Genomic DNA, 25,620 nt, shown 5'->3' on the forward strand with positions numbered 1-25,620 from the left:
GTTGTGGTTCACTTAAGTAGAATTGCTAGTGCCATAGGGTCTCCTTTGTTTGTAGATGAATGCACTACAAAGAAAACAAGGATTTCTTATGCGCGCATGCTTATAGAGGCTAAATTGTTGGTCATGTTTTCTCTAACCCTAAACAAGATGCTCCTCCTAAAGTTAACCCACCAAGGAGAAGAAAGGAAGTAAAGGAAATAACTCAAGAATGGATATATAAGGGACCTATTATACTGCTGTCTAAGTACAGAACAAAGGAATAAAAAAAGAACACTCTCGAGATACAATCAAAGAAGATACCTCAGATGAGACACTAAGCAAACCTAACGCCAACTGGCGGTAACACTGTTGTTGTCTCTCCTATGATACATGATCCTAATACTAAAGGGAAAGTTGTTGTATCAAGCCCTGCACCAACATTGAATAATTTCCCTCGGTTAGTACCTGTCACTATCAAGAACTCTTTTAATCAGTTTAGACATAGGGATTGTGGAAAACAACACAATGTTATACTAAACAATATTGCCCCTGGATGGGGCATCCACACTAATTACCAAGAAGCAGACAATGGTAGAATATGGTTTATTTGGGATCCGAATTACAATAAGGTTACACACATCAGAAGTACTTCCCAATTGATTTATTTTTTGGTCAGAGACAAAATCAATGACCATGAGTTCTTAATTACGGTCATTTATGGGTTTAATACTATAAAAAAAAAAGAAAAGTATTGTGGCAGGACCTCCTCACTCTAGCTCAAGGGATTTCACAACCTTGGCTATTGAGTGGAGATTTTAATATCATATTAACACTCCAAGATAGACTAGATGGCAATGTTGTAACTATAAGTGAGATTCAGGACTTTTCTAATTGCATCCAACACATCTTAGTAAATGAACTTCCTTGGCATGGAGATTACGATATATGGTCCAACAAACGTCAAGGCTCTAACAGAATTACTTGCAGACTTGACAGAACACTTGGAAACTTTGAATGGATATGGAACTGGGGTCATATTAACACTGAGTATGAGGTCCCTTTTATTTCTGATCATTCCCCAATGCTCCTCTACTTGTAAAATCAACAGAGGGCTATAACAAGGCACAATTCAAAATTTTTAATATATGGACAGAACATGATAGTTTCTTACAACTTGTAGAGTCTAGCTGGAGGAACCGAGCATCAAATTTGAAAATGAAAGATGTATGGTTAAAATAAAAGGCGCTTAAACCTGCTTTGAGGAGTCTCAATAATCAGGAATTCATGTATATCAGGCAAAAGAATGAACTCATAGGAAACAAATTATGGAAATTAACTCTGTAGCTGGAACTAAACTGCAGGACCCTGAGGCTATTAAATATGAATTTTTACAATTCTATAAGAGTTTAATGGGATTATCAGCTTTCTCATTACCAGTTGTTCATAAACATGTCATGCAGAAGGGGTCTGTACTCACTCGAGCTCAGAAGCTTAAGTTGTGTTCTACACTGATCAGGAAATTTATGAAGCGTTACAGAATATTGGAGATGACAAGGCACCATGTATTGATGGGGAGCTTCCCTTTCGCTATCTTGGTGTGCCTTTATCTAGTATGAATCTAACTTATATACATCGACGACTTATGTGTTATCACTACTAGATTAAATGACCTATAATAGGAAACTGTATATAACAATCTTAATTTGTATCTACCATACACTCATATACTGGTAAAAACCCTAGCAGTGATTATCAAAGATCATATGAAACTAGTTCATTTAAATCACTAAAAAACCTTCCATCAAATACTAATAGACCAATGAATTAAGGAGTTGAACTTATATACAGAGAAAACCAATATGTTTTAAAGCTTTAATGCAACACAATATTTTAAAGCTTCCTATGTTCATCAAGTTCATCGAATTTTTTTCTTGAAGTGACACGTCTATTCTTGACTATATCTACAAAAAAATACATGTTAGGTATATACCTATTGAGGCACCTGAATCCCTCCACCCCCACCCAATCTGACAACCAAGAGACAATTGAATCCATCCCCACCCCAAACACACATTTTCACCACAGCCCTCGGTGACAGAGAACAATTACAACTTTCCAATACTCTCCACATGATCTATATAGATCATCTATCTGCGCATATAATGAAAGGTGCAAGATAAGACGAAGGGGTCTCTTTAGTAAAACCAAATTGCATAAGATAGCAAGAAATGATCACAATCCACCCATATTTAATCACAGTTTTAAAATTCACTAGCGGTTGAACTACGAACAATTCACTTTGCCATACACCATAAGTTTGTAACTAAAATAGGAAAAATCAGGAGAAACGATAAAAATTGCTCAACAGAGGTACTTACACAAATCTCTTTGCCACTTCATTAACATATGATCCATTTTCTTTTTTATGAGTATGAAGATAAAGTTCTGCTAGTCCAAGCTTATGTCCAGTCTCAACCATCTACAAACAATATTAACTTAACAAATTAAGGATAGTTTCATGTTTAATAAACTAAAGTAAAATATAGTGAACAAATATATTTTACCATTTCAGCTCTTCTTCTCGCATTAGATTTAGAGCACCAATGTGTGGAATAGTTTGTTTCTTCCGATTTTCAGCATTTTGCTTGCACATTTTCTAGAAAAGAAATACTTGAACTCACTATACAAATAATAAGTTCGGCTTCAAATGAAGGATTTAAGAAGATACCTGGGTTTTCTTGTCCAAACGATAATCAACATAAGAAGTCCATTGATCCAGTGAAATTCCATTTGGTACATTAGCCATAAGTTTAGATCGGCTCTGAAGCGGGTTAAAGTTCTTATCCTACAACTTTAGCCTCCTTGCACCCCACGTCTTTGAAATAGAATTATAGACATAGTGTCGTGCAATTGACTAGGTTGTTTCAAAAGAAAACCAAGGCTTTGAAAATGAAATATTAGTTAGATTATCTTTAGCCATGTCAATATAAGTATGTATACAAAATATATCGATATATTTATAAATATATAGAGTTTATACCTTTATAATTTGACCAAAGTAGAGGTTAAAGTATGACTCAGGTAAATTATTCCATTTGGCAAAGCCAATTGGAAAAATAGTGTTGCCAGTTGCTAAAATCCCACAAAAACCTGCAAGAAGGCCTTGTGCTTCTCCAATTGGTGCAATGTCATCAAATTTAATGACGATACGTTCTTCAGAGGATAAATTTAGCATGTCACTAACCTTCAGTTATTTTGTTTTCACAGCCCTATGTGAATCTTTACAAAAAAAGATATATCTATGCAACAGAGCATATTTATTGGATGAAAAAGAATATGCAAATAACAATCATAACATGTTTATACTCAAATTAAAGAAATTTGATGCAAGAAAATTAAAGAAGCTTACCGAGTTAAAAAGAAATCAAATGCAAACAAATTTTATGAAGTGTACCATCTTACCTATTGTATCAACCGTCCAATATCAGCTTGACTTATGACCATTATACTGTTTAGGTGGTGCTTATGCTATGGTCTAAAATGATGGAGCCTGTTGTGATGGTGTTTGTTGTATTGCTTGTTGAACTAGAGGAGTTGGCTGTTGATTGTGTTTATTGTGCTGCTTGTTGAACTGGAGGAGTTGTCTGTGATAGTCTTTGTTATGCTGCACATTGAACTGGAGGAGTTGGCTGTGATGGTGCCTTCTGTGTTGCAGTTTGAAATAATGAAGTCAGTTGTAATGGCATTTGATATGCTGCAGGTTTAACTGAGAAGCAGCCCGTGTTGGTACCTGCTGTGCTACGGGCTCTGAAATGATGGTGCCTGATGTGCTGGAGGCTAAACTGATGAACTCAATTTTGATGGTTCCTGATGTGTTACAGGCTGAACTGATGGAGCATCTTGTGATCGTACCTATTGTGCTATGGGCTGAATTGAGGAAGATTGACGTACTGAAGGCTTTGATGATGCTTGACGTACTGAAGGCTTTGATGATGCTTGACGTACTGGAGGCTTTGATGGTGCTTGACATACTGGAGGCTTTGATGGTGCTTGACGTACTGGAGGATGAACTAATGAAGTCAATTGTGATAAAGGTTGTACTGGAGGCTGTGTTATAGGATAAACTGAGGAAGCTGATTCCAGAACTTTTGGATTCATTTGTGTTGTGGAGTGAACTAATCGGTTCAGGCGCGATGTGGTTGAAACTGAATGTGTCACTTGAGGTTTCGGTTGAAGAAGTGATTTTAATAGTAGCTTTGACATGTTTGCTTGTGATATGGATGCATCTTCTGAAGTATGTGTCGACTGAACTGGATTTATAATGTTATCTTCACTCTTTCTCTTCGACATATCTATATTCAACAAAAGAAACTATATTAGAACATCAATGAAATATTATTACCTGCAACTTGAAGAAGAAACAAAATTAACTAATCTCCAGCAATAGAATATTTTTACCTGCAACTTGAATAAGAAACAAATTAATTAATCTACAGAGACAATGTTTTCAACTTGAAGACACTTACCATAGATAGAATGGATCCAAATGATATGCATTTGAAAACATAATTGTAACTTAATGGTTTCATCCTCTCCTTGACAAATTGCATCAAGTGCTAGTTCAGAAGCTCCTCGAGGAATCATTATCTTCCAAATCCAAATAGAGGCATTTGATAAAACTAAACATAACCCTTAAACTCAAAAAATTAGAATCGAATATATTCACACAACTTATATCACATAGAAACATTCAGAACTGGACGACTTGATGATGACTACGATAATGTAATATCTAATTCATCAAAATTAAACCTTTTCATATAAAATTAAGTAACTTAATTCCAATTAGACATATGTTCCTCTATCGCAATTTGAACATTTTCATAATTATCATAAAAAAAATGTTCATATTGTTGTTGTTGGTATGGCTCATTTTCGTATATTTCTTCTTCATCGGCTTCACCCATGTCAAACAGATCTCTTGGCTTTAGATGTACAGCCACACTCCATTCTTTATCAGTTTCATCATCAACATAGAAGACCAAATTCGCTTGAGATGCTTCAATATAAGGATCATGATCCTCACGATCACCAGCGTGAATCAACTTAGAAAAATTGGCACAATTAAAATTCCAAATATCTTTTTTGAACCCTCTATCGCGAGTAGTATCAGCGCACTGACATTTGAAGAGCACAACTCTAAACTGACCATAATAATTAAGCTTAACAATATCTTCCAACTTTCCATAATATGGCAACTCTGTTTGTCTCACATTTCTATCAACAGTAGATGCAATACACGAGGTGTCAGATGTAAGAAAAACTCCACTATTCTGAGTTTTCAATCCTTGTTCTCTGGACAAAGTCCGAAATTTGAATCCATTAATGTTATAAGCACTGAATCTTCTTGCACTTGGGCTTGGATCTCGTGCTAAGAACTTCAAATCAGTAGAGATCGTGTCTGCTATATCTGAATTCATAATCTAAATAAACAAAATTGTTTTCATTAAATATTATAAATTATAACATATAGTTATGAATATATAAACATTCTAATACTATTCACTCACTCTCTTTGGAAACCAATCAGCAAACTCCTTATTAACTCTCTTCTCCACCTCTGTTGTTGAAGGTCTTCGACCTCTTCAACTTCTTCTTATGAGATCCTTGAGTTCACTATAAAGGTGTTATTTCAATCAAACTTAATCACTTTACTTTATAATTTTTGCCAATTATAAAATTGATTTAACCTCTTACTCTATAAATGGTTGCACTGCTACACAATTAAGTAACACATATCGATGAGCTTGAGTCTTCTCTAGGAGAGTCAAGGGAAATGTTGAGGATCCCCCAATAGGTTTACCTTGTCGAGGAAACATAGATGAACCGTTAGAAGCCTCATTATGATTTGATTCATCATTAACACGTTTAGGCCTATTTACCCTTAACTCAATATCCTCAAAATAATGGGAACAAAAAGTTAGAGCTTCTTCAACCATGTAACTTCAGCTATGGAACCTTCAGCCCGCGACTTGTTCCCCACAAAAGAATTGAAATGACCTATCATTCTAACAAAAGATAGAATAACATTAGAACAAGCATTTACTTTTAATCACTATTAAAAGATCAATTTAAAGAGTTTGTAAATAATAAATTTTTTATCTTTCAACAAAATACATCCAACGATAATGTATCGGACCACCATGTATTACTTGATCCACTAGATGGACAACTAAATAAACCATTACAGGGAAAAGAGATTGAGGGAATAGCATCTCCAAATGGCAAATTGTAAGAACAATCCTCTCTGGTAGCTTATCCAAGTTTGAGAAGCTTAAGGTTTTCATACAGAGAAGTCTAAAGAAGGACGAAAGCTCTACCAAAACTGCAACAACATGATTTGGAATCACATTGCTAATTGCTACAGGTAATAATTGTTCCATAATGATGTGACAATCATGACTTTTTAATCCGAATATTCTCTTCTGTTCCAGATCAATACAAGAGAAATATTACTTGAATAACCATTTGGCACTAAGATATCCTTAAGAGTTTTGAGAAAGATAGCTCTTTTTTGGTGGGGATTGTAAATGCAGCAAGTCGACATTTTTCATTCTCATCAGGCCAAAGATCAGGTCTTATATCCATATCTTGTAGGTTTTTTCGAGCTTTTACATGATCTTTTGATTTTCCTATTTCATTTATCATTGAGTACAAAACATTTTCAAACACATTCTTTTCAATGTGCATAACATCCAAATTATTGGACAACGGGTTGAATCCCCAATATGGAAGCTTGAAGAATATGTTTTTCTTTTTCCATTGTTGAGTTGAATTTTTCCCATGACTTCTTTCTCTTTTTCTTTTCCTTTTATCATTCAATTTCACTAGTTTTCCAAATGTAATATCAATATCTCTCACTTGTTGTACAATATCTGACCCACATAACTTTTTTGATGGATTCCTCTCCTCCACATCTCTAAAAAAAATGATGCCTCATCAATCTAAATTTATGATTTCTTATCAAAAATCGATGATGACCAATAAAATACCATTTTCTACTATGTCAAAGTCGACAAGGTTCGGCGTCAAAATTACAAGAAGGACAGGCTAAACCAGTATGCATGCTCCACTAGATAAAATATCAAGTTCAGGAAAGTCACTTACTGTCCACATAAGAGCTTCCCTCATTCTAAACATTTCATTCTTTGATGAATCAAATATTTCCAGACCTTCATACCATAATTCATTCAACTCCTTGATAGGGGATACAGATATCCATCTATGTTATTACCGACTGTACGCGGACCTGAAATGATCATTGAGAGGATGAAATTTGACTGCTTCATACACAACCAAGGGGGAAGGTTATATGGAACCAAAATGACTGGTCAAATGCTATAAGAAGTACTCATCGTCCCAAATGGATTGAAACCATCACTAACTAGGCCTAATCAAACATTTTGAAAATCAGAAGCAAATTCAGGAAAGTTCTATCGAATCTTTTCCATGCCTTACCATCTCTAGGATGCCTCAAAATTCCATTATTTTTAACATCCTCGCCATACCATCTCATGTGCTCAGCAATCTTGGAGCACATGAACAATCTTTGTAACCTTGATTTTAATGGAAAGTAACGCAAAATTTTTGTAGATTTCTTCTTTTGCTTCTTACTTATACCAGGTGCATGATCTTTATCATTCTACTTTGTAGGTTTCCATCTAGAAGTTGACAATGTTTGCATCTTTCATCATTAGCATCATCTCCCCAATATAACATGCAGTCATTTGGGCAGGCATCTATCTTTATATAATCAAGACACAATTTCTTAATGGTTTTCTTGGCATCATAAAAATAAATAGGGAGCTTTACAAAATGAAATGCATCTCTCAGTAGATGTAGGATCATTGCCATTCCCTTGTCACTTAATCCACCAAAACACTTAATATGATACAATTTCAACAAAAATTCTAACTTAGAGTACTTAGATCCGTCATATAATTCTTGACTTCCATCTCTAAGCAACTCAAGAAAGTCTGTGTTATTCGAAGAAGGCATGTCATTTGACATTCCTTCTTTTCCCGCTACTTGTAAAGGACCTGCTTCCATCCCCTCATGCCTTAAGCCCTAAAATGTTTCATTAATAAATAATTCTACGGGATTGTTAGGAGGCAGTATATCTTGAGTAACCTCTATATTGGGAGAATTATTCAACACATTACTTTCTCCATGTACAACCCAAGTGATATAATTTTGAGGAAATTGCTTGCAGATTAAATGGGCGTGAACTATATCTCTACTTTGCCACTTTGTAAAATAGCATAGACGACATGGATATTTAATTTTATCTCCTATGGCTGCATTCATAAATGTAAAGTCCAGAAATTGAGTCAAACCACGCTTATATTCAAATATGTTCCGGGGATTTTCAATCCAAGATTTATCCATCTAAATATGTTAAGAACTAATATACAACATAATTAAGAGTGCAAATGATAAAGCAAAGTCAGATTATCAAAGAGCTAAAGTATGTTATTTCAAAACTAATTATGAAATATACATATAGAGATTGCACTTGAGACAAAGAACTAGAACCTTCTGCAATAAATTTAGTATGATAGCATGATAGCATGAACTTGAGTTAATTTCCATCTGCCAGGGTCTATTGATCATGTCCTGTTGTCTTATATTTTTTTATTTTTGTAATATAACTACAACCTATATGGGTAAGAATAGCATGATAGCATGAACTTGGAGTAACGTAATAGCTGTTGTTCGCAGTCTCAATCAAATCCGTTCTGAAGTTGGGCTAGTTCACATGTTAAAGCAATCTGCAACAAAGGAAAAAGCTCTCCAGAATTGACGGCATAATCTCGTGGTTCTACTTAAACTGAATCTAATTCCCTTTCCATAACAAAGAAATACTCATGACTCTCCAAATAGAAGGAAAATAAAACGGAGGGGGGGGGGGGGAATAGAAGCATGAACATAAAAATTTCTATTTACATGATTCCTGTCATCAACTAAGAGGGTGCCTAAGAATGTGAACTAGCAATTAGTGAAACTGCAATGTATACCATGAGTAACCAAGGGTTGGATACAAGAAGCAACAAAACAAAGGTTTATATCGTCCTGAGGGTAACCCGGTACAGTAAGTTGATATGTAAATTGATGGGAGGATGCATGTACCCAATGAAAATATGAGGTGCCACTCTAACCTGGACTCCGCTGTTAAAACTAGGAGACGGAAGGCTAAGGCATCAATGTTCTTATGGAAACGTCATAGAAGAAAAAAGATTTGGTGAAGGATACGGTTTAACCAACCAAATACTTATTAAAGATCAAGTAATGAAGCCTTAACCCGATATAAGAGGTTACAATTAATCTATGAAGCATATCTCCAGATATGAATGAGGAGGAGAAATACGGGGAGCTCAAAGGATATGATTAAAGATTCAAACAAGCACTAATGCATATTTCAAAAGCTCTAAAAAAAGACTACATTGTAACTGAAATGGAAACTGTAACCTCTTATGACAAGAATCTGACAGTCACACGGCCAATTGAATGCATAAATACACACTTGAAAAAAGAAAGATTCAACCAAAATGAAATCTGGAACCTCCTATATCCACTCTGCCTAAACTTCACATTATCTCCCTAAAACTACTAAGATTCACACTGGTATCCTCCTTCAGGAGAAGCTTAAAAAAGATTAACAAACTCAATATTAACAACAACCCCAAAAAATAAAGATTCCCCCCCCCCCCTTTTATTGCACCTAAATCATCTTCACCACCAAATAGAATATGAACAGCAAAACAAATCATCTTTATAACATTTGCAACAATAATACCCGGTGAAATCCCACTAGCGGTGTCTGACAAGGGTAGAGTGTACGTAGACATTACCCCTAACTCACAATATCCTTACAACATTGCATATTAGTAAAATCTTTGCCACAAACTGAAGATTAACAATAACCCCATCAGTTAAAGATTCCATTTTTAACCCCCTTTTTTGCAATTAAATCATCTTCACCATCAAATACAAACAACAAAACAAACAAGAGAGTATTCTTTTTACATAGTTGATACCTCAAACAAGAGAGTGACGTCACTGTTGACTATTGCTGTCGCCGGAGAGCTACAGTCGTCACCACTCTTATGTGGTTGTCGCCGGATCGTTGACGGGCATATTATTGAAGAAAGGAATGAGGGCTTTTGAGATCTTTTGAGGTGGAAAAATTAATATATTCACCGTCCAAAATATTCCTGGTTTATTTTTTAAGGATAGCGGGGCTTTTAACCGCCCCAAATATTCACAAATTAATTTTTAAGGATGGCGGGGGTTTTAACTGCCCCAATTATAATTAAAATAACAGGAGTATACAAACCCCTGCAATTTGATATATTTGTGAAGATTAATAATGACCTCCACAATTAAACCTCCACAAAATACACTTTTTTTGTAGTGATATGAATCTTCTGTTTAAACAGATGTCTCATCTGTCGCAACAGATGATTGATCTATTTAAACAGATGGCTCTTATGTTGCATTTATGTTCGCATGTTATCTATTGTTGAAAAAATAACATAATAGCAATTACCTAAATGACAAATTCAACTAAAAATCATAATTTGACTTATGAAAGTCTCCTATGAAGTAATGTCAAAGTGGAAAATGATGTACGAAACAAAATTTGGCCTACGAAATTGGTCAAATTGCAACAGTAGCGGTAACAACAACAACAACAATGGTCAACAAGAAGAAGATGAAGATGATAATAAAGTAGAAGATGATGATAACGAAGCATAAGAGGTTGAATAAAGCAACAGAAACAATGAACAACAAAAATCGCTAAGACAAAGAAAACAACAATGGATGAGAAGAGAGAAATGTGTCTTTTTTCCTCCGTTTCCCGTTATATTAGGTAAACATTTGGATCAAAGTGTAAATTTAAAAATTTGTGGGTTATTCTCAGACTTACCCAACTTTCTTAATCCATAATAAATCAATTGTCACCTACACTCATTTATTAAGACTTATGCCACATGCACCTCATTTTCAAACTTTTTTGTCACCTACAGCTCAAAGCCCTAACTAGCAAGACCTTATTCTAATAATATTTGTTGAGAAACTTTAATTAACTAGCTAAGAACGCAAGTAAATCACTGGACATAAATATCAATATAGAAGAATGATAGAAACATCAACCTTGTACCATTGGAAGAATTGATTGAGGAAGACAGGATCTTCTAAACCTTGAAAATTACATTTACAGTATTTATTTTTAACAGATGGAAAGAAAAAGAAGGTCATACTTCTTTTTATCTAGGGATCCAATCTTAAAACGATTCTGAAGTACCTGATCTTCAAGAAAATTATATCTTTTCAATTAGTTTTCATTGGACAAAAGAAAAAGGCAACGAATTTTTACTTATCTAAATTAAATCCTTTATTGATTGATATTTATTTTTAGTTCCAAAAACTTTAATGCTTTATAAGATTATAAAATAAGCTACTTGAATAATAGCATATCAATAAACAATATATTAAAAGGTGAGTCTAACAAAATAGAAACAACCAATAACATCGAAGGGTAATCAAAGTTTTCAATAATTTTCTGTACAATGCCAAGCAAACATTATGGGACAAGAAATAAGTGATATATTAAAGATTGATTAAGATGTTTACTAAACGATTTGTTTTATAAAGATACATTAAAATATTTTCCAAGAAGTAGAAGTTATGCCGGAAAGAAATCAAGTGGGAGGGTAACAAAGGTACACCCATTAGGCATAGGATACTACATAAAAGTAGGCAAAATGCTAAACCTCTTGCTGATCTGTCACTTTAAACCTCTTGCTGATCTATCACTTCTAAATTAAGGAACAATATATTAATTGTTGTCAGACATGTATGCAACAACAAGTAGAACAATTTAATATTGCAGCCAGATCCATGCGCCTAATCAAACCAAAAAAATTGAAAATTGCATACAGAAACGTCAACAAAAGGGTTGGATGGTGTCCACAAAACTTTCCTAATAGTGCTCAAAGCCACTAATGTCAACAACACCTATCATATGTCCGGTAAATTAAGATGGAGAATTCCAAAATAGCTCTAGCCTTAACAAGCCTTCTGATTACCTTAGTTTTTTTCTTAAAGCTTTTCCATGGACCTCGTCGTAAACAAAATCTTCCACCAGGTCCAAAACCATGGCCTATCATTGGTAATTTACATCTTCTTGGTTCCGTCCCTCACATATCCCTTCACGAACTTGCACAAAGATACGGAAATTTAATGCTTCTAAAGTTTGGTTCTCGAAATGTCCTGATAGCATCCTCTCCAGATATGGCAAGAGAGTTCTTGAAAACAAATGATGCCATTTGGGCTTCTCGTCCTGAACTTGCTGCTGGTAAGTATACTGCTTATAATTATCGTGACATGACATGGGCACCTTATGGACCCTTTTGGAAACAAGCACGAAGGATCTATCTCAACGAGATTTTCAACTCTAAGCGTTTGGATTCATTCGAGCATATTCGAGTAGAGGAAAGACGTAATTTGATTTCACGACTTTTTGCTCTTTCGGGGAAGCTAATTTGTCTTAGAGACCATTTAACGCGTTACACTCTTACAAGTATAAGTAGAACAGTGTTGAGTGGCAAATATTTTAGCGAGTCAACTGATAATAAAAATGCAGTAATAACTTTGGAAAAGATACAGAATATGCTTGATAAGTTGTTTTTACTCAACGGTGTGATTAATATTGGGGATTGGATACCTTGGCTAGCTTTCTTGGATTTGCAGGGTTATGTCAAGCAAATGAAACAGTTGCATAGGAACTTCGACAAATTTCATAATTTTGTGCTAGACGACCACAGGGCTAAGAAGGAAGCAGATCAAATTTTTTTGCCTAGAGACATGGTGGATGTATTGTTGCAGCAAGCAGAGGATCCCAATCTTGAGGTCCAACTCTCCACTGATTCTGTCAAGGGTCTAATGCAAGTAATTGTCTCACTCTATTATATTACATATCATGAACATATTTGTTTTTCTTTTTCTTTATTTCTTTTACTCCTCCATTAAATTTTACTTGACCCATATACTACAAATAGCTATTTTTATTACTTGTCAATTTTAACAAATTAAGAGTTTTATTAATTTTTTCTGATATGTGACTCCATTTCTTACAATTTTAACTTTTGTGAGACAGAGTATTGAAAGACCAGTGGACAATTGTTCTCCATGCCTCTAATCCACATTGTTGAAAAATAAATTAGATATCTATGAAAAAATAAAATATAGAGATGGTTTGAAAAGGACATCGACCATATCTTAGCTGTTGAAAACCATTATCGGACGCTCCTGAATTAGTTGCTTTCTGCCTTTTGAAATTGGATATGCTCTTTGTCCTTATATATCCACATGCATGTGATTGAAGTTAGCTCTTATTCCCTCGTGAAATGTTGTCCCTAAGGCATTTTTTTTCTTTTTTCAAATGGAGTGCCTACCTTAATGGACTCTTCCCTCAAAAAATTAAGTTAATATTGTGTGGATTAATGAATCCACTTATGAGATATGAAACTGAAGGGCATTTTGATTACAAAGAAACTCATCACTCAGCAATTTCAATTGATTATCAGGACTTAATAGCTAACGGCACAGATACCTCAGCGATAACAGTTGAATGGGCTTTCCATGAACTTCTCAGACAACCTATGATTATTAAGAAAGCACAAGAAGAGCTAGACCGTGCCATTGGACACGAAAGATGGGTGCAAGAGAAAGATTACACTCAATTCTCTTACATTGAGTCTATTATCAAGGAAACCTTAAGACTTCACCCAGTAAGCACCATGCTTCCACCCCGTACCGCCCTGGAGGATTGTCATGTGGCAGGCTATGACATACCAAAAGGGACAATTTTAATGGTGAACACTTGGAGTATTGGAAGGAATTTGCAGCATTGGGAGTCACCTGGAGAATCATTCCAGAGAGGTTTGAAGTGAAGGATATAGATGTCACTGGACAGCATTTTGCGCTCTTACCATTTGGTACGGGTCGGAGAAAGTGCCCAGGCTATAGTCTTGGGATTCGTATCATTAGGGCCACACTAGCTAACTTGTTGCATGGATTCAATTGGCGATTGCCTCATGGTATAAACCCACAAGACATTAGCATGGATGAGATTTACGGGCTTACAACACACCCCAAACATCCTCTCCATTTGTTTATGGAGCCTCGACTTCCTGGCTATCTTTACAAATAATGGATCAGCTCAACGAATAATGTTGTTGAAATACTATGCTAGCTTACTACAATCATTAGCCAAAAGCTCTTTTTGTTGAGTTTTGCATTTTGCACCTCTAGTGTGCAGTCTTTTCAATTTGCACCTCAAGTATGTAGTCTTTTTCTATTGTACCTTATCATTTTTTGTTAAATAATTTACACTCTAAATCTCTTTACTTTCTTACAAAATATAATAAAGACGACTTTGTTTTGTTACTCATGAGGGAAACAAGGAAATAAAATAACAAATTAGCATGATGTATAATACATATTTGACCATTATGTATATATATGCACATACCCCGAAAATCTATATATATTGAATATATTTATTAGCTAATATATTTATTTTATCTACGTATTAGCTAATAAATACATATACAAAATAAATACATACAAATAGATATATATGTTACCCTCTAAAAGGACATAAGATAATCCAAATATAAATCCAACACTATCCAAAAATACATATGTAAACTTTATACGTATATACGATAACGCTCAACTTACAAGTCAATTTAACTACAAGGCGGTTGTTGTCAATATAATACCCAACTTTGAGTCGGAGTCGAATTCTCGAGTAACAATGTGAGTGGCGAATGAGTAAGTTCGAAATGAAAGTAACTTGCTAAGTTCAAACCTAAGATACAAGTGTTTGGGGATTTTTGAACGATTTCGAGAGTATAACAATTTTTCGGGCTCATAAAATACTAGCTCTAGGATAAGAATAATTAGAGTATAATCAATTAGGAATGGATCTTGGGGTCATGCCATTCTAGGTGTGAACACATGCATGGGTAATTGGGAATTTATCTAAATTTAGTCAAAGATTCGAGTAGGCTAGATTTTAACTCTTAGTGTTAGTCTTTCAACAAAACCCTAAATCTCACTCTTGGATTCTTTTGAATACCTCATGAGTGTGCCAAATTGACCACCCAATACCTCAACTTAGCATCCATATTTCTAGGATGATGCTCATGAACCTAGTTAAATCACATAACATCCTTATTTCTAAGACAATGCCAAGGAAGTAACTAATATCAAGTAGTTATTTGCAATTACTCATCACCCACATCCATCTTTCAAGGATGATGTGGGATCCAAGCCAATTGGGGCTTTCACCTACAATATTCAATACAAACATAGAGTAATAGAAAAATCCATAACTATTAACTAATTTGGTAGATAAATAATTAACACTTATGCACTACTCACAACCTATTCAAGCATAACCCCAAGAGGAAAAATTAGCTACTCATAAAGATAGTAAGTAAAGAGATACCAAAATTTTCACCAAATTGATCCATGAAAAGATAAAGAGAATGCAAATTCAACTTTAAATTTCAACAAATTTTCAATGAGAATTGCCAACCCTTCACTTAGGAATTACTCTAATGTATTCTTCATCCAAAAGTAGTCCAATAATGTTCCCTAAAAATTAGAAAATAGATAAATAACAAAAAGATGAATGAAAAATGAGTTAAAAATACTCCTATTTGAGCCCCAATTCCATATTTGCCAAATATTACAAAAATGCCCTTGAAACTTTTTTGCTCTACCGCAATCGCTATCTTTTGACAGTGTTCGCGACTCCCGCGATCGCGTTAGTCACATCGCGATCGCCCTCTGGTTGGCTTGCTGACTGATTGCGATCGCGGCCTAGTACCTAATGGTCGACTCTTGGGCTGGCATTTCAGATTTTGTTCTTTTTGCTTGCATTTATTCTCTTTCACCTTTTTCTCAACTCATTTTTATCAAGTTTCCTTGCTCATCTTCCCATTTCAACTTTTACCTACACAAATGAGCATTAAGTAAAAAATTAACAACAAATCAATGGAAAAACATGATAATTTAGGCTTAAAAGGTATTGATAAATCATCAAATTTGCCACTCATCAATATACAAAAATATAAATACATTCACATATCACAAATGTGTATATATATACAACAAGATTTGTATATCTACACAAATTAGTACCTATTAGCTAATAAATGCATCTCTTCTTTTCATCCTCTACCTACTGCATATAAATTACAAGTTTAGAGATGTCCATGTCATTGTTCAATATTACAGACTTACACTCCAATACCAAGTCACGAACAACCCAGAAGCAAACTTTCTCATTTTAGATTTTTGGCTAGATACCAACTCGGGAGCATAATGAGACAGCTGCTAAAATTTCAAGGCATACTCGTTAACATTCATCTTACCCTGCTTTAGATTCACAAACTCCTCAGTTTTAGCTCCCCCCCAGCTCCTGAGGAAAGAAATATCAAGAAAAGCACCCAAAAACTAATCCCATAATATCTGCTCTACATTATCACCCCTTAAATGCTCCCACTCCTTATATAACTTATAAGCTACATCTCTCAGCTAATATGCAACAAACTCCACACCTTCAGAATCAGTATCATACATCACTCTAAAAATCTTCTCCATCTCATTCACAAAACCTTGAGGATCTTCCTCAAACTTAGAGCCTCTAAAGGTTGGGGGATTCAACCTCATGAACTGGCCAACCTGAGTGACCTCAGATGAAGGAACAACATAACCAACACGATCAGACTGAGATGTCACCAACTGAGTAAGCAAATGAATAAACCGGTGGAACTTCACATTAGAGATGTCCTCCTGAGGCGGCTGATCATAAGCTTCACTACCTCAAAAACCCCAAAAAGAACTAGTAAGAACAGGTGGAACTCAATGTGGGGTAGTAAAATCTGGAGCAGGGGCCCTAGATCGGGTTTGCACTCTATGAACAGGGCGAGTTTCCTCCACATTGTCCTCAGGTAGGACAGAGTTCCTAGCAGAGTTTCTACCAGCATCAGATCTTCGGGAGGCATGATCTGAAATGCATAGAAGCCAGGAGTTAGAAAAGTTTCATAGCACAAGACTCTATAGCCTAAAATAGAACACAATAAAAGAAATTCCTTAGTGCCTTGTAGCCTTCTCCTTATAAGTGTAGAGCGCTACACACTCATAAAAAGGACTCTACTTGACACGGCTTTGTGAACACCCAACGAATCTAAATTGTGCTCAGATACCAAGCTTGTCATGATTTAAACCAAGACCTGGCCGTGACGGGTATCTCAAGCAAACTCTGGACCAAAGACCACCCCCATCGCCCAACCTCATGAGCACCAAAAATAATAATAACTCAGAAGCCAATTACATAGTAATGAGAAAGTGAATAGTTAACTCAAGGAAGCTAACAGTTAAAACAATAAGAAACCCATATATGCCTATAATAGACTCTAAACCAAAATAACATCTAAGTCGGGACATGCCCTCGACTATGACGAAAAAAATCTAATAGTATTGAGTCAATAAAGAAATAATAATGAAATTATAAGGACTTCCAAATGATGGAGGCTCACCACTTCACAACAACTCATCAAACGTGCTAATCCACCTAACATTGCACAAAAGCAACAGAAAAATTTTTGGATCCTACATTATAAAACATTGAGTGTTCTAGGATAGTCAATGGGATAAGCATTGGCATGTAACTCGGGAAAGGTTATAAAATAATGTCATGTTCAAAATTAGTCAAAACCATGCACATATTCATATATACATATATAAGATGTTGGGATAGGATAAAGGTCATGAACACGAGAGTTTAAAATCATTAACCTGGACTGTGTAGCTCGATCCATCCTAAAGACACTTATGGACTATATGGGTTTAATGTCCCCTGCTGAAAGAGCCCAAGTACATGTTAGCTGCATGAACTGAAGAAAAATTGAGGGAAAACTAAAGCCACCATGGGCAATAATCATCCTAAATATATATAAAGTGTGTATCAAGCACAAAATATAGAACCCAACGTCTGTAATTTTGGTTTCCAATTTTCGTTCCCCTGGGACTTACACCTTCACGGTAAGCTACACAACCCCCTTTAATCTCAAATAAAAATAATTTTTACATAATTTCAATCATTGACCCAGGAGTCATTCATTAAAGCATTTACCACATGGTATAGTCATACCAATATGCTTGCAAGCTAATATATTTATGCCAAATCAATTTACACAACCAAATTTGACTCCCAAGTTTCGTTAAAATCCAAACCATGTCCACCAAGGTCATCCAAATCTATTTTTATATCTATTTATCCATTAATGCAATGCATTGGATTCAAAAGCAAGTTAAACCATACAATTATCTACAATAAAAATTAAATTTACAAAGTGGCTTGAGGTTCATCCTATTCCAACCCAAAACTCATCCGATTTGGGAAAACTCATGTCTCTCATTTCAACCATTTAAATAATGTACCAATTCAATTCCAAAAACATCAATTAAAGCATGAATAATTAATTCAAAATATGAGACAAGTAATTTAATCAATAAAAACTAAAACCCCTCAACCCAACTTCAAAACCTATGATTTATATTACATGAAAATTTATTCAATTTATGTCACAATGTAAAATTAAATTTTAGGGAAGAGAAACATGATTGAAACACACTAGAAGTTAAAATCAATTTGAAGTTTGAAGCCCGGATGATGAATGCACTATGAAACCCTTGAATGTTCTTGGCTTTTCAGTTTTAAGAAAGAATGAATGATTTTGATCTTTGAAAACTGAAGAAAAGAGGCTTATTTTATGTTTAAAGGTCGTACAAGGGATAAAAAAACTAAAAGACCCTCACCCCAAGTGAAAAAAATAAAACTGGACGAAATTAATACACTGGCGTGGCACGCTATTATCGCAGAGGTTATCCTCCGTGCCACGCTGATATTGCAGAGGGTAACCTCCATGACACAACAATATCGTAGATACTCACTACCTCGGGGTCCCAAAATGACCCCTAATCCCTTTCAAAAATTCCCAAACTTTTTCAAATTATCCTTTTAACACCCCTAAACATAATTCTAGTCAAAAATTGATATTACGTACGCGAAAAGGTAAAAAATAAAGTGATCAAAATTTTATGAGGTCTCACACTAAGATTGTCGATATATTTTCTGATATCTTTTCTCTATTATGGTAAATTACATTACTGATAGATCAACTTATGTTTAATTATCCTTCGATCTGAGATCTTAATTATGCTAGCATTAGCTTTCATATTGGGTTAGGATTCCTTGAGGTATAGGTTAGCTCCCTTAAGTTATTATCTTTGAATTAGTCCTTTATGTGTATGTTTATATATGTATATCTAGTATTTTCATATGTATGTTTATCTATGTATATCTAATATTTCCATATGTCCTTCTCCTTCCTTATATATTAATATTATATACGTAACCTTTGGCCTTGTATTACTACTATATATCTTTTACTCTTCATTTGTATATTAGCTAGTGATATACGGTATTGCACGTTATTTTCTAGTTGAATAGGATAGTTATCCTTATTTCTCTATTAGCATGATTAAGTTTAGTTTCTTGTTTAGTTTTCTATAGTTTATATTCGTGCTTTACATTTTATTTATACTTACATTAACTTTGGAGGTTAGTCGACTGATGCCTACTGAGTACTAAGTGTTTGATACTCATACTATACTTCTGCAGCATGATGATCATAGTATGAGTTCTCACTATTTATGTGTGTATCATGCACATGCAGCTATGGATCGAAGATTCGAGTGAGCTCCTAACATTCGAGTATTCCTGCTCTCTCTCATATTAATTAGACTTATCTTTATTTTATATTTTAGAGATGGTTTATAAATGTATATTTATTCTATATTTCTCTTTATTCTCTAATTGTATTAGAAGTTCTTGTACTGACTTCACTAGTTTTGGGGGTTGTAATATATATTAGTCTCTTTATTTGATTATTTTTATTGTTTCTTTCATTTCACTTGATAGTCCGTAACTAGCTGTTTTGGATTATGGGTTGGCTTATCTACTGGTATAGTAGGTTCCATCAGGACTTGAGATATCGGATCATGACACTTTCATAATTTGTGTGGGTAAACTGATGTTTCCAATTTTTAAGGTGGTATTCATGTATTCAACCATTTAAAGACAGTTAATGTAAATCAGGTATTTTATTAATTAATCAAAAGGATAGAAATTTTAAGTAGTGTATGTAAGTTTAGTTGTGGCATGAGGTAATTTTTTCAATAAATGAAGGTCAACTCACCATTCCCTAGTTATAAAGAAAATCCTTTCATATTCTATTTCTAAATACATGGTATAACGATTGACGTACCATCGGTCGAAATAGCTAGTGGGTCATACAAGTTGATCACAAATTTAACCGCGGATTGCTACTACTGTTGAATCAATGGAAATGAACGCTACGATTTCTTGTTTCCTTCTCAAGGTTATTTTTTATGATTTTATCTTAACCTCTTCTATAGCTATGAGTTGATTATCTTACATCAAGGAAGCAACATGTTTCTTGAATATAGGGTGATTTAGACCTCCTAGCAATGTATTTGATCGATTGAAACATGAGAAACAACTTTGAAAAAGATGGTATTTAATGTCATGATATCTTTACGAATATCTTACGAATCCCAGTTTATGAAATTTTGAGATCTCAATCTCCTTCTGAATAGCCAAGAATTTATGGGCTACTCGAAATGCAATATCTTGATCTCTTAATGAATATCCAAAAGTTTATAGGATATTCAAGATGATGATTTCTTTTTGAATATATATATATACTACTTTTACCGCACGTGCCTCGCACATGTAATGTTTGATTATTTAAAATTAAATAATTTTGTCTATTGTGCAGATTTTAATGAAGTGTAAAAAGGTTAAATCACTTTTGAAAGATCCTTCATACTTTAATATAATAATGTAAAGCTAAACATATATCTTACTATCATCACACACACACACACCCTCCCCCCTCATATATATATATATATATATATATATATATATATAGAGAGAGAGAGAGAGAGAGAGAGTGAGTAAATGCACTGTCTCTACCCTGAACTATAAACGAAATTGCTGAGATATACCCCAACTTAAAGGGGGTCCTATTATCCCCCCCACCCCCCCAGACTAATTAAAATCATATTTTGGCAACCTTAAGTGCCTACATGGCACATATATGTGGCTTACGTGGACCTTCAGTATGTTGATTCACGCAGTGTGCCATGTAGGCCTTAAGATTGCCAAAAATATGATTTTAATTAGTACAGGGGTAATAGGACCCCCTTTAAGTTGGAGTGTGTCTCAACAATTTCGTTTATAGTCCAAGGTGAATATAGTGCATTTTCTCTCCCTCTCTCTCTCTCTCTCTCTCTCTCTCTCTCTCTCTCATATATATATATATATATATATGTATGTATATATAAGTTTCAAGTGGTTGATGAATTATTACTTTGTATTTGTCATGCAGTAACTCTTTTCCTTGCTACTAGAGGCTAAGAGAGACACATCAATTTGAATCATATCTGTGGTATGATTATTTTTTTATATATATTTAAAATCTTTCCTTGGTTTAAAGGTCAAATCTTTACAAAATCATTGATTACATTCTTATTACGTAATTAAAACTTTTAAAAATTTGACACTTCTTAAAATTTTCTTATTTTTTAAATATTTTTTTCTAGATTTTTTAAATCTTCTTAAAATCAAATTTAGTTGACTTAGAATTCTTAAAATAATGAAAAAAGTATTAGTTTTCATTAATTCTGATGACTTCTAATAAGGAAAGGTTTTATCATAAATATATTTAATTAATTTTCAACTCTTAAATATTAGGAAAAAATAGTGAAAAGACTATTTTGTCTAAAGTAAAGACTTTAAATGAAGGACAAAAAGTTCAAACAACATTTTTAATGCTGTTCACACTTTTAATACATACATACATACATACATACATACATACATATATGTGTGTGTGTGAGTGTGTGTGTAAGGTAAGATTTAGGGTAGAGCAGCCTCCAAAATCATAAATAACAATTGCACGCATCTTGTAGAGTCCCACAATTTTTGGGTACCTACATATATATGTAATTAAAATTTAATCAAATGTCATATAATTGTGTCATTAATGAAGTGGTATTGCATGTCTGCCTTCTTTATCACTGAGCGATCATTTAGAGGCTTGAACTTGTGATCTGAATTGTTTCTTTCTCAATAGTGTAGCTTATTGAATCGGTTCGACTCGTTTGAGTGATTCATAATCGTCGCGAGGATAAACGAGAAAATTAGATCGAGCCTGGGATCCTTTTGAAAATGGGAATATCTTTTTAAATCTAAATATAATGTTAGGGACAAATTTGCTTCAATAGATGAAAGATGGGTATTTTAAAATCATTTTTAATATGTTGAAGATATTTTTTTTACCCTTTTCAATAACTAAAATAATCCACTAAATAGTGTAGTTTCTTTTAGGGAAAACAACAAAAATAGCAGTTAATTCTTCTTTCCTAATGCCGGACTAAATACTATTTTCATCAAGCCAAATGTCATTTGTCTAGATATTTAGCTAAAAGAAGGAAATTTCTCTCCTTCATTTTTACAAAAGTAAAACTAATATTACTTTCTCCATTTTAATCTGCACCTATTTTAATTTGGTATAGAAGTTAAAAAATAAAAGACTTTTAAAACTTTATGGTATTAAATTAAAGATAGTCAAATGTACTAGAATGTCCTTTAATTTTGTGGTTTAAATTATGTCATGTGGGAAGTTGAAACTAAAGAGTTGTCAAAAGACGAAAAGAGTCATTGTTTTTGAAATGGACTAAAAAGAAAAGTACGTCAAATAGATTGAAATGGATGATTTTTGAAGAATATGTTTAGTTACTTAAGGGCTCATTTTTGGTACACCGGATAAGGAAAATAATCTCAATATAAAGTTTGTGATTAATTTTATCTCATGTTTGATATGAGGTATTAACTAATCTCGAAACTATTTTATCTCATCATTTGTACTAAAATGGTGGAATTACTATCCCATATAGAAGGTTGGATAAAATAGTTCGATGGAATGTCTCTACTTATCTCATTCAACGTATCAAATGATCCTTAAGAACTTTCATGGGATGACTAATATAGTTTTAGGAGTATTGAGCTTGTAGGTCACTTGCAATTTTTTTTTTAATTTATGGTCCTTTTATAAAAAATATATATTTTTTTCACTAAAAGACCTCAAAAACTATTTTTTTTTTTTTTTTTTGTAAGTGGTTAAGAAATCTTGATTAGTCTGTTGTTTCGATTTCACTTTCTCAGAAGTTAGATTTGAGTATTAATAATAGTAATATAATACTAAACCATTACTTTGAAAGTGATTGTTCTCCAGACTTGGCAATTATCCCACATTGGTCATGGACGCAGAGAGTCCTGAAATGAGGACTACAAAATTCGATAGAAAAAATAAAAACAAGTATCTTTGTGCTTGGGGCAATGGCGCAGCTAGTAAGGTTCTAACTAGGAGTGGACATAAAATACCAAAAATTAAATTACTGAACCGAATCGAAAAATTTAGTAATTGGTATTTGGTAATTTGGTATTTGGAATGGTATTTGGGAGTAAAATTTTAAAATTATGGTATTTGGAATCAGAATTGGTAAAAAATATTACTACCGTTTGGTATTTTTCGAAATTCTAATTATAGTTAAGTGACCCATAGGCCACATACCTAGTCCACACTCCAAAGGTCACATACTTGTGTGACTATTGATCAAGCAAACTTTGAACTATTAAACACAGTCATAAAGTAGACTTTTAACTTTAGACTTTCTTGCAACCAACATATGACAACTTTTGAAGACAATATCACGCTAAGACTAAAAATTAGGGCGTGGAAGGGAACAATAAAAAAGAAGTCTTCATGATATGATACATAATACCATTGCTGGCTGCACTTGTCCAACTCTAATGTTCCTAACGTAAGTTGGAATATGGATTTAACCAAGGGTACTTGGTCAAGCTTTCTTAATCCTTGTGTTCATATGTCAAAAATGGATAGAAGCAAAACTCAGCATTTGACAGACAACATAACATATATTACTCTCCATCACATTTATAAAAAGTAATATTATGACTTTACATCACATTTACATCCAGTTCGTTACATTCAGTTCGTGTTGCATCCAGTTTGATGTAAATGTTATTCGTGTTACATCCAGTTCTCCCCTTTTTGGAGTTGGATCAAACTACAATAACATAGGTTTTAAGATGTTTCATTAATTGAGTCACACGTATCAACGTGTAACAAGACCAAATAAAATTGATTTTTTTTTTGATGTAAAACATGTATTCAGAGGTGTCAAACTACCAAATAAAATTAAATTTTTCTGAAAATGTTGGTTGGAAATCACCACTGTTATCACCAAATAGGATCACTACAAGCATGTCCAGCTTTAATATGGTAATATCGAATTTCGTACCGAACAAAAATTTAATTTACCGAACCGAAGTTTAATGGTATGGTATTTGGTATCTACTTTCAATTACCGATTATCGAATTACCCCGAATTATGAAAATACCGAACCGAATACCGAATGCCCACCCCTAGTTCTAACCGAGGCTTGTCTATTGCTTGTTGAAAACTATTTCCAAACCCCCTCTTCGGCCTGGGTTTGCCCGTGGCCGTTGAGAATTTTTGGAATGGCTCCTCTAATGGGGTAAAGCCCTACAATTCTTAGTCTAAAATTTTTGTACTATCTTTGCAAAACTTTTGCATCCAAAACCGTGGCCGTTGAGAATTTTTGGAAGGCTCCTGGGGTAATGCCTTACAATTCTCAGTCTAAAATATTTTTACTATCTTTGCAAACTTTTGCATCATCACTTCTCATCATAGTCCTTTCTTTCTCTAAAAATTTTACTCTCCAACTGCTAGCAGTTTAAGCATGATGATAGCCCTTCTGTTCACTACAAAATTCAAAAACTTCTTCTCAAGTCGAGAGAATGTAGACAAGGTGAAATATCTGTAATTTCAGATCAAGGCCAAGTCGTTCAAATGCAATAAAGAGGATGCTACTAAATTAAATTATATTGAAACTATAAGTTTGGTTAGGCTTAAAATACAATGGAGTCGACACTACTAATTTTCACGCTTTTTATTTCTTTTTAGCTTTTTTCTTTTTTGAATTAATTTTGAAATTTTATAAATAATAGAGCAAACAAACAAAATAAGTCTTTACACACAAATGGGCCAACCCATCCAAAAAAAAAAAAAAAAAAAAACATAAACACACAAAATAAAAAGCCTACTCCTATCTGATGATTTTCAGCTCTAACTCATAACATGATCATATATCAAAGACTAACATTCTACCAAATAGTAGACATTATCCATGGATCTTTTTCAATTGTTGTACCTATGTTTAGCAAAATCTAAACATTAATTCAAATACATTGTAGCCTTTCGAGACAACTTCATCCCAAGTAATTTTAGGATTAAATT

General features: G+C 33.9%; 1 long non-coding RNA gene and 2 pseudogenes across 1 annotated transcript; 2 read left to right on the forward strand and 1 right to left on the reverse strand.

Moving 5' to 3' along the window:
• Positions 1-2,156: 2,156 nt before the first annotated feature.
• LOC107871420 lies at positions 2,157-3,202 on the reverse strand. Its single transcript, XR_007043888.1, has 3 exons — positions 2,708-3,202; positions 2,544-2,635; positions 2,157-2,458 (listed from the first exon to the last, which is right to left on the reverse strand). It is a non-coding gene; the product is annotated as an uncharacterized LOC107871420 (long non-coding RNA).
• An 8,621-nt stretch (positions 3,203-11,823) lies between these two features.
• Positions 11,824-14,497, forward strand: LOC107870622 (annotated as a pseudogene).
• A 10,205-nt stretch (positions 14,498-24,702) lies between these two features.
• On the forward strand, positions 24,703-24,846 carry LOC124892544 (annotated as a pseudogene).
• The last annotated feature ends 774 nt before the right edge of the window (positions 24,847-25,620 follow it).

Source organism: Capsicum annuum, chromosome 1 (genome assembly GCF_002878395.1).
Source record: "Capsicum annuum cultivar UCD-10X-F1 chromosome 1, UCD10Xv1.1, whole genome shotgun sequence".
NCBI lineage: Eukaryota > Viridiplantae > Streptophyta > Magnoliopsida > Solanales > Solanaceae > Capsicum > Capsicum annuum.